A 14,086-nucleotide genomic window follows, 5' to 3' on the forward strand; every position below is an offset into this window, starting at 1 on the left:
CCCATCAGAGACTTCACTGCTCTAGTCAATGCCCATCAGAGACTTCACTGCTCTAGTCAATGCCCATCAGACTTCACTGCTCTAGTCAATGCCCATCAGAGACTTCACTGCTCTAGTCAATGCCCATCAGAGACTTCACTGCTCTAGTCATCAGAGACTTCACTGCTCTAGTCAATGTCCATCAGAGATTTCACTGCTCTAGTCAATGCCCATCAGAGACTTCACTGCTCTAGTCAATGCCCATCAGAGACTTCACTGCTCTAGTCAATGTCCATCAGAGACTTCACTGCTCTAGTCAATGCCCATCAGAGACTTCACTGCTCTAGTCAATGCCCATCAGAGACTTCACTGCTCTAGTCAATGCCCATCAGAGACTTCACTGCTCTAATCAATGCCCATCAGAGACTTCACTGCTCTAGTCAATGCCCATCAGAGACTTCACTGCTCTAGTCAATGCCCATCAGAGACTTCACTGCTCTAGTCAATGCCCATCAGAGACTTCACTGCTCTTGTCAATGCCCATCAGAGACTTCACTGCTCTAGTCAAAGCCCATCAGAGACTTCACTGCTCTAGTCAATGCCCATCAGAGACTTCACTGCTCTAGTCAATGCCCATCAGAGACTTCACTGCTCTAGTCAATGTCCATCAGAGACTTCACTGCTCTAGTCAATGTCCATCAGAGACTTCACTGCTCTAGTCAATGCCCATCAGAGACTTCACTGTTTTAGTCAATGCCCATCAGAGACTTCACTGCTCTAGTCAATGTCCATCAGAGACTTCACTGCTCTAGTCAATGCCCATCAGAGACTTCACTGCTCTAGTCAATGCCCATCAGACTTCACTGCTCTAGTCAATGCCCATCAGAGACTTCACTGCTCTAGTCAATGCCCATCAGAGACTTCACTGCTCTAGTCAATGCCCATCAGAGACTTCACTGCTCTAGTCAATGCCCATCAGAGACTTCACTGCTCTAGTCAATGCCCATCAGAGACTTCACTGCTCTAGTCAATGCCCATCAGACTTCACTGCTCTAGTCAATGCCCATCAGAGACTTCACTGCTCTAGTCATCAGAGACTTCACTGCTCTAGTCAATGTCCATCAGAGAATTCACTGCTCTAGTCAATGCCCATCAGAGACTTCACTGCTCTAGTCAATGCCCATCAGAGACTTCACTGCTCTAGTCAATGCCCATCAGAGACTTCACTGCTCTAGTCAATGCCCATCAGAGACTTCACTGCTCTAGTCAATGCCCATCAGAGACTTCACTGCTCTAGTCAATGCCCATCAGAGACTTCACTGCTCTAGTCAATGCCCATCAGAGACTTCACTGCTCTAGTCAATGCCCATCAGAGACTTCACTGCTCTAGTCAATGCCCATCAGAGACTTCACTGCTCTAGTCAATGCCCATCAGAGACTTCACTGCTCTTGTCAATGCCCATCAGAGACTTCACTGCTCTAGTCAAAGCCCATCAGAGACTTCACTGCTCTAGTCAATGCCCATCAGAGACTTCACTGCTCTAGTCAATGCCCATCAGAGACTTCACTGCTCTAGTCAATGCCCATCAGAGACTTCACTGCTCTAGTCAATGTCCATCAGAGACTTCACTGCTCTAGTCAATGCCCATCAGAGACTTCACTGTTCTAGTCAATGCCCATCAGAGACTTCACTGCTCTAGTCAATGCCCATCAGAGACTTCACTGCTCTAGTCAATGTCCATCAGAGACTTCACTGCTCTAGTCAATGCCCATCAGAGACTTCACTGCTCTAGTCAATGCCCATCAGACTTCACTGCTCTAGTCAATGCCCATCAGACAACTTCACTCCCCACACTGATTGAGTAGTTTAAACGTAATGTTGAGCTCTCTCTCTTTCTTGTGTTTTGGTGCATAACCCGTTAACAAGAGTTCTGTCCGTGGTGCTGAAGGCACAGTGTACTTTTCCCTCCGTGTAGTTCATTGCCTGTTTAATAATGAAAATACCTACCAAAAGGAGAACATGGATATGGATGTGGTTTATTTCTGTTTATGTTAAAAACAAGTAAAATAAGTAAAATATCTGGACATAATTTACAGTAGATATATCTGTCAACACGGCCATACACATGATGTATAATCCTGTAATATGATTCTGGTCCCGTGATGGAAAAAAATATATTCTAATGTGGCCCTCCATGGAAAATAATTCCGCAGGCCTGATTTAGACCATAGTGTCTATCTAGTAACACTTCACCTAACGACTTAACGACAGAGATCAACCTGCGCCTGTTGACATAAGGACTACTTAACATAGATCAACCTGTGGATGTTGACATAAGGACTACTTAACAGAGATCAACCTGTGGATGTTGACATAAGGACTACTTAACAGAGATCAACCTGTGGATGTTGACATAAGGACTACTTAACAGAGATCAACCTGTGGCTGTTGACATAAGGATTACTTAACAGAGATCAACCTGTGGCTGTTGACATAAGGACTACTTAACAGAGTTCAACCTGTGGATGTTGACATAAGGACTACTTAACAGAGATCAACCTGTGGCTGTTGACATAAGGACTACTTAACAGAGATCAACCTGCGGCTGTTGACATAAGGACTTCTTAACAGAGATCAACCTGTGGCTGTTGACATAAGGACTACTTAACAGAGATCAACCTGTGGCTGTTGACATAAGGACTACTTAACAGAGTTCAACCTGTGGATGTTGACATAAGGACTACTTAACAGAGATCAACCTGTGGCTGTTGACATAAGGACTACTTAACAGAGTTCAACCTGTGGATGTTGACATAAGGACTACTTAACAGAGATCAACCTGTGGCTGTTGACATAAGGACTACTTAACAGAGATCAACCTGTGGCTGTTGACATAAGGACTACTTAACAGAGTTCAACCTGTGGATGTTGACATAGGGACTACTTAACAGAGATCAACCTGTGGCTGTTGACACAAGGACTACTTAACAGAGATCAACCTGCGCCTGTTGACATAAGGACTACTTAACAGAGATCAACCTGTGGATGTTGACATAAGGACTACTTAACAGAGATCAACCTGTGGATGTTGACATAAGGACTACTTAACAGAGATCAACCTGTGGATGTTGACATAAGGACTACTTAACAGAGATCAACCTGTGGATGTTGACATAAGGACTACTTAACAGCGATCAACCTGTGGCTGTTGACATAAGGACTACTTAACAGAGATCAACCTGTGGATGTTGACATAAGGACTACTTAACAGAGATCAACCTGTGGATGTTGACATAAGCTTTTACTGTATGAACTGTTTATACACTCGTGTGGAATGATCTCCAATGAATGAATGATCTAATATGAATGAATGATCTCCAATGAATGAATGATCTCCACTGAATGAATGAACTCCACTGAATGAATGCTCTCTGATAATTGAATGATCTCCGATGAATGAATGATCTCTGATGAATGAATGATCTCTGATGCACTTTAAAACAGAGGGTGACCTTTTTACTGTAGAATGTCTGTTTTTTATGATTTTGTTTTATCTTTTCATGTACGTTGTGCATAATAACGTGTATTTTAATGTATTTTATTTTTATGTATATTGTGATTTACTGGCTCAAATAGCCAACCAACCAGCATATTACCAACCCTTAGTAAACTTCTGGAAAAAAATGTTTTACCAGATACAATGCTATTTCACAGTAAACAAATTGACAACAGACTTTCAGCTTATAGGGAAGGATCCCTAATAAACCCCAGGAAGAGTAGCTAATGGGGATCCCTAATAAACCCCGGGAAGAGTAGCTAATGGGGATCCCTAATAAACCCCAGGAAGAATAGCTAATGGGGATCCCTAATAAACCCAGGAAGAGTAGCTAATGGGGATCCCTAATAAACCACAGGAAGAATAGCTAATGGGGATCCCTAATAAACCCCGGGAAGAGTAGCTAATGGGGATCCCTAATAAACCCCAGGAAGAGTAGCTAATGGGGATCCCTAATAAACCCCAGGAAGAATAGCTAACGGGGACCCCTAATAAACCCCAGGAAGAGTAGCTAATGGGGATCCCTAATAAACCCCAGGAAGAATAGCTAACGGGGATCCCTAATAAACCCCAGGAAGAGTAGCTAACGGGGATCCCTAATAAACCCCAGGAAGAGTAGCTAATGGGGATCCCTAATAAACCCCAGGAAGAATAGCTAACGGGGATCCCTAATAAACCCCAGGAAGAATAGCGAACGGGGATCCCTAATAAACCCCAGGAAGAATAGCTAATGGGGATCCCTAATAAACCCCAGGAAGAATAGCTAACGGGGATCCCTAAAAAACCCCAGGAAGAATAGCTAATGGGGATCCCTAATAAACCCCAGGAAGAGTAGCTAATGGGGATCCCTAATAAACCCCAGGAAGAGTAGCTAATGGGGATCCCTAATAAACCCCAGGAAGAATAGCTAATGGGGATCCCTAATAAACCCCAGGAAGAATAGCTAATGGGGATCCATAATAAACCCCAGGAAGAATAGCTAATGGGGATCTCTAATAAACCCCAGGAAGAATAGCTAATGGGGATCCCTAATAAACCCCAGGTAGAGTAGCTAATGGGGATCCATAATAAACCCCAGGAAGAATAGCTAATGGGGATCCCTAATAAACCCCAGGAAGAATAGCTAATGGGGATCCATAATAAACCCCAGGAAGAGTAGCTAATGGGGATCCCTAATAAACCACAGGAATAATAGCTAATGGGGATCCCTAATAAACCCCAGGAAGAGTAGCTAATGGGGATCCATAATAAACCCCAGGAAGAGTAGCTAATGGGGATCCCTAATAAACCACAGGAATAATAGCTAATGGGGATCCCTAATAAACCCCAGGAAGAGTAGCTAATGGGGATCCATAATAAACCCCAGGAAGAGTAGCTAATGGGGATCCCTAATAAACCACAGGAATAATAGCTAACGGGGATCCATAATAAACCCCAGGAAGAGTAGCTAATGGGGATCCCTAATAAACCACAGGAATAATAGCTAACGGGGATCCATAATAAACCCCAGGAAGAATAGCTAACGGGGATCCCTAATAAATACAAATGTGTCTAAATAAAGACACCTTGGTCTCAGCATTGACTCCTTATCTAAATAAAGACACCTTGGTCTCAGTATTGACTTCATGTCTAAATAAAGACACCTTGGTCTCAGCATTGACTCCCTGTCTAAATAAAGACACCCTGTTCTCAGTATTGACTCCCTGTCTAAATAAAGACACCTTGGTCTCAGCATTGACTCTCTGTCTAAATAAAGACACCTTGGTCTCAGCATTGACTCCCTGTCTAAATAAAGACACCTTGGTCTCAGTATTGACTCCCTGTCTAAATAAAGACACCTTGGTCTCAGCATTGACTCCCTGTCTAAATAAAGACACCCTGTTCTCAGTATTGACTCCATGTCTAAATAAAGACACCAAGGTCTCAGCATTGACTCCCTGTCTAAATAAAGACACCTTGGTCCCAGCATTGACTCCCTGTCTAAATAAAGATACCTTGGTCTCAGCTCTGACTCCCTGTCTAAATAAAGACACCTTGGTCTCAGCATTGACTCCCTGTCTAAATAAAGATACCTTGGTCTCAGCTCTGACTCCCTGTCTAAATAAAGATACCTTGGTCTCAGCATTGACTCCCTGTCTAAATAAAGACACCTTGGTCTCAGCATTGACTCCCTGTCTAAATAAAGACACCTTGGTCTCAGCATTGACTCCCTGTCTAAATAAAGACACCTTGGTCTCAGTATTGACTCCCTGTCTAAATAAAGACACCCTGTTCTCAGTATTGACTCCATGTCTAAATAAAGACACCTTGGTCTCAGCATTGACTCTCTGTCTAAATAAAGACACCTTGGTCTCAGCATTGACTCCCTGTCTAAATAAAGACACCCTGTTCTCAGCATTGACTCCCTGTCTAAATAAAGACACCTTGGTCCCAGCATTGACTCCCTGTCTAAATAAAGACACCCTGTTCTCAGTTTTGACTCCCTGTCTAAATAAAGACACCTTGGTCTCAGCATTGACTCCCTGTCTAAATAAAGACACCTTGGTCTCGGCATTGACTCCCTGTCTAAATAAAGACACCTTGGTCCCAGCATTGACTCCCTGTCTAAATAAAGACACCCTGTTCTCAGTTTTGACTCCCTGTCTAAATAAAGACACCTTGGTCTCAGCATTGACTCCCTGTCTAAATAAAGACACCTTGGTCTCAGCATTGACTCCCTGTCTAAAGACACCTTGGTCTCAGCATTGACTCCCTGTCTAAATAAAGACACCTTGGTCTCAGCATTGACTCCCTGTCTAAATAAAGACACCTTGGTCTCAGCATTGACTCCCTGTCTAAATAAAGACACCTTGGTCTCAGCATTGACTCCCTGTCTAAATAAAGACACCTTGGTCCCAGCATTGACTCCCTGTCTAAATAAAGACACCCTGTTCTCAGTATTGACTCCCTGTCTAAATAAAGACACCTTGGTCTCAGCATTGACTCCCTGTCTAAAGACACCTTGGTCTCAGCATTGACTCCCTGTCTAAATAAAGACACCTTGGTCTCAGCATTGACTCCCTGTCTAAATAAAGACACCTTGGTCTCAGCATTGACTCCCTGTCTAAATAAAGACACCTTGGTCTCAGTATTGACTCCCTGTCTAAATAAAGACACCTTGGTCTCAGCATTGACTCCTTGTCTAAATAAAGACACCTTGGTCTCAGTATTGACTTCATGTCTAAATAAAGACACCTTGGTCTCAGCATTGACTCCCTGTCTAAATAAAGACACCCTGTTCTCAGTATTGACTCCCTGTCTAAATAAAAACACCTTGGTCTCAGCATTGACTCTCTGTCTAAATAAAAACACCTTGGTCTCAGCATTGACTCCCTGTCTAAATAAAGACACCTTGGTCTCAGTATTGACTCCCTGTCTAAATAAAGACACCTTGGTCTCAGCATTGACTCCCTGTCTAAATAAAGACACCCTGTTCTCAGTATTGACTCCATGTCTAAATAAAGACACCTTGGTCTCAGCATTGACTCCCTGTCTAAATAAAGACACCTTGGTCCCAGCATTGACTCCGTGTCTAAATAAAGATACCTTGTTCTCAGCTCTGACTCCCTGTCTAAATAAAGACACCTTGGTCTCAGCATTGACTCCCTGTCTAAATAAAGATACCTTGGTCTCAGCTCTGACTCCCTGTCTAAATAAAGATACCTTGGTCTCAGCATTGACTCCCTGTCTAAATAAAGACACCTTGGTCTCAGCATTGACTCCCTGTCTAAATAAAGACACCTTGGTCTCAGCATTGACTCCCTGTCTAAATAAAGACACCTTGGTCTCAGTATTGACTCCCTGTCTAAATAAAGACACCCTGTTCTCAGTATTGACTCCATGTCTAAATAAAGACACCTTGGTCTCAGCATTGACTCTCTGTCTAAATAAAGACACCTTGGTCTCAGCATTGACTCCCTGTCTAAATAAAGACACCCTGTTCTCAGCATTGACTCCCTGTCTAAATAAAGACACCTTGGTCCCAGCATTGACTCCCTGTCTAAATAAAGACACCCTGTTCTCAGTTTTGACTCCCTGTCTAAATAAAGACACCTTGGTCTCAGCATTGACTCCCTGTCTAAATAAAGACACCTTGGTCTCGGCATTGACTCCCTGTCTAAATAAAGACACCTTGGTCCCAGCATTGACTCCCTGTCTAAATAAAGACACCCTGTTCTCAGTATTGACTCCCTGTCTAAATAAAGACACCTTGGTCTCAGCATTGACTCCTTGTCTAAATAAAGACACCTTGGTCTCAGTATTGACTTCATGTCTAAATAAAGACACCTTGGTCTCAGCATTGACTCCCTGTCTAAATAAAGACACCCTGTTCTCAGTATTGACTCCCTGTCTAAATAAAGACACCTTGGTCTCAGCATTGACTCTCTGTCTAAATAAAAACACCTTGGTCTCAGCATTGACTCCCTGTCTAAATAAAGACACCTTGGTCTCAGTATTGACTCCCTGTCTAAATAAAGACACCTTGGTCTCAGCATTGACTCCCTGTCTAAATAAAGACACCCTGTTCTCAGTATTGACTCCCTGTCTAAATAAAGACACCCTGTTCTCAGTTTTGACTCCCTGTCTAAATAAAGACACCTTGGTCTCAGCATTGACTCCCTGTCTAAATAAAGACACCTTGGTCTCGGCATTGACTCCCTGTCTAAATAAAGACACCTTGGTCCCAGCATTGACTCCCTGTCTAAATAAAGACACCCTGTTCTCAGTTTTGACTCCCTGTCTAAATAAAGACACCTTGGTCTCAGCATTGACTCCCTGTCTAAATAAAGACACCTTGGTCTCAGCATTGACTCCCTGTCTAAAGACACCTTGGTCTCAGCATTGACTCCCTGTCTAAATAAAGACACCTTGGTCTCAGCATTGACTCCCTGTCTAAATAAAGACACCTTGGTCTCAGCATTGACTCCCTGTCTAAATAAAGACACCTTGGTCTCAGCATTGACTCCCTGTCTAAATAAAGACACCTTGGTCCCAGCATTGACTCCCTGTCTAAATAAAGACACCCTGTTCTCAGTATTGACTCCCTGTCTAAATAAAGACACCTTGGTCTCAGTATTGACTCCCTGTCTAAATAAAGACACCTTGGTCTCAGCATTGACTACCTGTCTAAATAAAGACCCATTGGTCTCAGCATTGACTCCCTGTCTAAATACAAGTTAAGTCCTTATGTAGGTACCCTTCAATAAAATGTTAACAACTATGTACAGTAGTGAGACTAGAATTCAGACTGAGAAGAGAGGAAATGTTATGGCACCCACAGCATGTTTGCCACTAGGCTTGGTTTGGCACTAGGCTTGGGTTGGCACTAGGCTTGGTTTGCCACTAGGCTTGGTTTGGCACTGGGCTTGGTTTGGCACTAGGCTTGGTTTGCCACTAGGCTTGGTTTGGCACTAGGCTTGGTTTGGCACTAGGCTTGGTTTGGCACTAGGCTTGGTTTGGCACTAGGCTTGGTTTGCCACTAGGCTTGGTTTGCCACTAGGCTTGGTTTGGCACTAGGCTTGGTTTGCCACTAGGCTTGGTTTGGCACTAGGCTTGGTTTGGCACTGGGCTTGGTTTGGCACTAGGCTTGGTTTGGCACTAGGCCTGGTTTGGCACTAGGCTTGGTTTGGCACTAGGCTTGGTTTGGCACTAGGCTTGGTTTGCCACTAGGCTTGGTTTGCCACTAGGCTTGGTTTGGCACTGGGCTTGGTTTGGCACTAGGCTTGGTTTGGCACTAGGCCTGGTTTGGCACTAGGCTTGGTTTGGCACTAGGCTTGGTTTGGCACTAGGCTTGGTTTGCCACTAGGCTTGGTTTGCCACTAGGCTTGGGTTGGCACTAGGCTTGGTTTGGCACTAGGCTTGGTTTGGCACTAGGCTTGGTTTGCCACTAGGCTTGGTTTGGCTCTAGGCTTGGTTTGGCACTAGGCTTGGTTTGCCACTAGGCTTGGTTTGGCTCTAGGCTTGGTTTGGCACTAGGCTTGGTTTGGCACTAGGCTTGGTTTGGCTGGTTGGCTAACAACAAGTGAGAGCCTTTGATTCTAAATTTAAAATGCACACTAGATTAAATTAAAGAAATCCGATTAATCTTTTTCTCTGATGCAAATGAACATGCATCACGAACATCACAGTCATACAGTCACCACAGGCTGCTCTTTCTCACTCTACAGAGGTTCTCCATAGAAATATAACTGAGTCCGTCTATTTCACTGGGGTTCAGATTAAGCAGTAGCTACAGTTCAGTATATTCCCTGGGCTGGCCAAAATCTAAAACAAGTTGGTGCAATCGATCACCAAAGAAGCTTCTCTTCTCTTCTGCCCAAAAACACCAAGGTAACCTGCCTAAATGACTACCGACCCGTAGCACTCACGTCTGTAGCCATGAAGTGCTTTGAAAGGCTGGTCATGGCTCACATCAACACCATTATCCCAGAAACCCTAGACCCACTCCAATTTGCATACTGCTCAAACAGATCCACAGGTGATGCAATCTCTATTGCACTCCACACTGCCCTTTCCCACCACCTGGACAAAAGGAATACCTATGTGAGAATGCTATTCATTGTCTACAGCTCAGCGTTCAACACCATAGTGCCCTCAAAGCTCATCACTAAGTTAAGAACCTTGGGACTAAACACCTCCCTCTGCAACTGGATCCTGGACTTCCTGGCGGGCCAACCCCAGGTGGTAAGGGTAGGTAACAACACATCTGCCACGCTGATCCTCAACACGGGGGCCCCTCAGGGGTGCGTGCTCAGTCCCCTCCTGTACTCCCTGTTCACTCATGACTGCATGGCCAAGCACGACTCCAACACCATCATTAAGTTTGCAATCGACACAAGAGTGGTAGGCCTGATCACGACAATGATGAGACAGCCCTATAGGGAGGAGGTCAGAGACCTGGCCGTGTGGTGCCAGGATAACAACCTCTCCTTCAACGTGATCAGGACAAAGGAGATGATTGTGGACTACAGGAAAAGGAGGACCGAGCAGGCCGCCAGTCTCATCGACGGGGCTGTAGTGGAGCAGGTTGAGAGCTTCAAGTTCCTTGGTGTCCACATCACCAACAAACTATCATGGTCCAAACACACCAAAACAGTCGTGAAGAGGGCACGACAACGCCTATTCCTGCTCACGAGACTGAAAAGATTTGGCATCGGTCCTCAGATCCTCAAAAAGTTCTACAGCTGCACCATCGAGACCATCCTCCTGGTATGGCAACTGCTCGGCCTCCGACCACAAGGCACTACAGACGTTAGTGCGTACGGACCAGTACATCACTGGGGCCAAGCTTCCTGACATCCAGGACCTCTATACCAGGCGGTGTCAGAGGAAGGCCCTAAAAATTGCCAAAGACTCCAGCCACCCTAGTCATAGTCTGTTCTCTCTGCTACCGCACGACAAACGGTACCAGAGTGCCAAGTCTAGAACCAAAAGGCTTCTTAACAGCTTCTACCCCAAAGCCAATAAACTGCTAAACAGCTAATCAAATGACTACCCGGACTATTTGCATTGTCCCCACCCCACCCCCCATTTTTACGCTGCCGCTACTCTCTGTTTATTATCCATGCATAGTCACTTTACCTATACCTACATGTACATATTTCCTCAATTACCTCGAATAACCGGTGCACCCGCACATTGACTCTGTACCGGTACCTCCTGTATATAGCCTCCACATTGACTCTGTACCGTAACACCCTGTATATAGCCTCCACATTGACTATGTATCGTAACACCCTGTATATAGCCTCCACATTGACTCTGTACCGGTACCTCCTGTATAGAACCTCCACATTGACTCTGTACCGGTACCTCCTGTATATAGCCTCCACATTGACTCTGTACCTGTACCCCCCTGTATATAGTCTCCACATTGACTCTGTACCGTAACACCCTGTATATAGCCTCCACATTGACTCTGTACCGGTACCTCCTGTATATAGCCTCCACATTGACTCTGTACCGGAACCCCCTGTATATAGCCTCCACATTGACTCTGTACCGGTACCCCCTGTATATAGCCTCCACATTGACTCGGTACCGGTACCCCCTGTATGTAGCCTCCACATTGACTCTGTACCGGTACCCCCTGTATATAGCCTCCACATTGACTCTGTACCGGTACCCCCTGTATATAGCCTCCACATTGACTCTGTACCGGTACCCCCTGTATATAGCCTCCACATTGACTCTGTACCAGTACCCCCTGTATATAGCCTCCACATTGACTCTGTACTGTAACACCCTGTATATAGTCTCCACATTGACTCTGTACCGTAACACCCTGTATATAGCCTCCACATTGACTCTGTACCGGTACCCCCTGTATATAGCCTCCACATTGACTCTGTACCGGTACCCCCTGTATATAGCCTCCACATTGACTCTGTACCGGTACCTCCTGTATATAGCCTCCACATTGACTCTGTACCGTAACACCCTATATATAGCCTCCACATTGACTCTGTACCGTAACACCCTGTATATAGTCTCCACATTGACTCTGTACCGTAACACCCTGTATATAGCCTCCACATTGACTCTGTACCGGTACCCACTGTATATAGTCTCCACATTGACTCTGTACTGTAACACCCTGTATATAGCCTCCACATTGACTCTGTACTGGTACCCCCTGTATATAGCCTCCACATTGACTCTGTACCGGTACCCTCTGTATATAGCCTCCACATTGACTCTGTACCGGTACCCCCTGTATATAGCCTCCACATTGACTCTGTACCGGTACCCCCTGTATATAGCCTCCACATTGACTCTGTACCGGTACCTCCTGTATATAGCCTCCACATTGACTCTGTACCGTAACACCCTGTATATAGCCTCCACATTGACTCTGTACCGTAACACCCTGTATATAGTCTCCACATTGACTCTGTACCGTAACACCCTGTATATAGCCTCCACATTGACTCTGTACCGTAACACCCTGTATATAGCCTCCACATTGACTCTGTACCGTAACACCCTGTATATAGCCTCCACATTGACTCTGTACCGTAACACCCTGTATATAGTCTCCACATTGACTCTGTACCGTAACACCCTGTATATAGCCTCCACATTGACTCTGTACCGGTACCCCCTGTATATAGCCTCCACATTGACTCTGTACCGGTACCCCCTCTATATAGCCTCCACATTGACTCTGTACCAGTACCCCCTGTATATAGCCTCCACATTGACTCTGTACCGTAACACCCTGTATAAAGCCTCGCTACTGTTATTTTATTGTTGCTCCTTAATAATTTGTTATTTTTCTTATTTTTTTATTTTATTTTCTTATTTTTTACTTCAGTTTATTTTAGTAAATTCTTTCTCAACACTTTTTTTTTCTTAAACCTGCATTGTTGGTTAAGGGCTTGTAAAGAAAGCATTTCCCTGTAAGGTCTACTACAACTGTTGTATTCGGCGCATGTGTAATAGTGAATACCAATGTGAGTGATCCAGGAGAGAAAATTAGGGTTACTCTGCAGTAGTCAACTAAGTAGTGTCCAGAGCATGGAGGCGCTACCAGGAGACAGGCCAGTACATCAGGAGACGTGGAGGAGGCCGTAGGAGGGCAACAACCCAGCAGCAGGACCGCTACCTCCGCCTTTGTGCAAGGAGGAGCACTGCCAGAGCCCTGCAAAATGACCTCCAGCAGGCCACCGTAGTGCTCTGGACACTACGCTGACAGACACAGCAAACCTTCTTGCCACAGCTCGCATTGATGTGCCATCCTGGATGAACTGCACTACCTGAGCCACTTGTGTGGGTTGTAGACTCCGTCTCATGCTACCACTAGAGTGAGAGCACCGCCAGCATTCAAAAGTGACCAAAACATCAGCCAGGAAGCATAGGAACTGAGAAGTGGTCTGTGGTCACCACCTGCAGAACCATTCCTTTATTGGGGGTGTCTTGCTAATTGCCTATAATTTCCACCTTTTGTCTATTCCATTTGCACAACAGCATGTGAAATTTATTGTCAATCAGTGTTGCTTCCTAAGTGGACAGTTTGATTTCACAGAAGTGTGATTGACTTGGAGTTACATTGTGTTTAAGTGTTCCCTTTATTTTTTTGAGCAGTGTATTACTCCAGTCACTAGTCACTTTATACAATGCCACTCTAAATAATGCCACTTTAATAATGTTTACATATCTTACATTACTCATATCACATGTACATACTGTATTTTATACCATCTATTGCACCTTGACTATGCCGCTGGGCCATCGCTCATCCATATACTTACATGTACATATTCTCATTCACCCCTTTAGATTTGTGTGTATTAGGTAGTTGTTGGCGATTGTTAGATATTACTGCACTGTCGGAACTAGAAGCACAAGCATTTCGCTACACACTGCCAACCATGTGTATGTGACAAATTCTAGGGCTCTCTGCTATAGAGATCCATTTTATGGAATGGTCTGCCTATCCATGTGAGAGACGCAGACTCGGTCTCGACCTTTAAGTCTTTACTGAAGACTCATCTCTTCAGTAGGTCCAA

The sequence above is a fragment of the Salvelinus fontinalis genome, chromosome 2, assembly GCF_029448725.1.
Source record: "Salvelinus fontinalis isolate EN_2023a chromosome 2, ASM2944872v1, whole genome shotgun sequence".
Classification (NCBI taxonomy): domain Eukaryota; kingdom Metazoa; phylum Chordata; class Actinopteri; order Salmoniformes; family Salmonidae; genus Salvelinus; species Salvelinus fontinalis.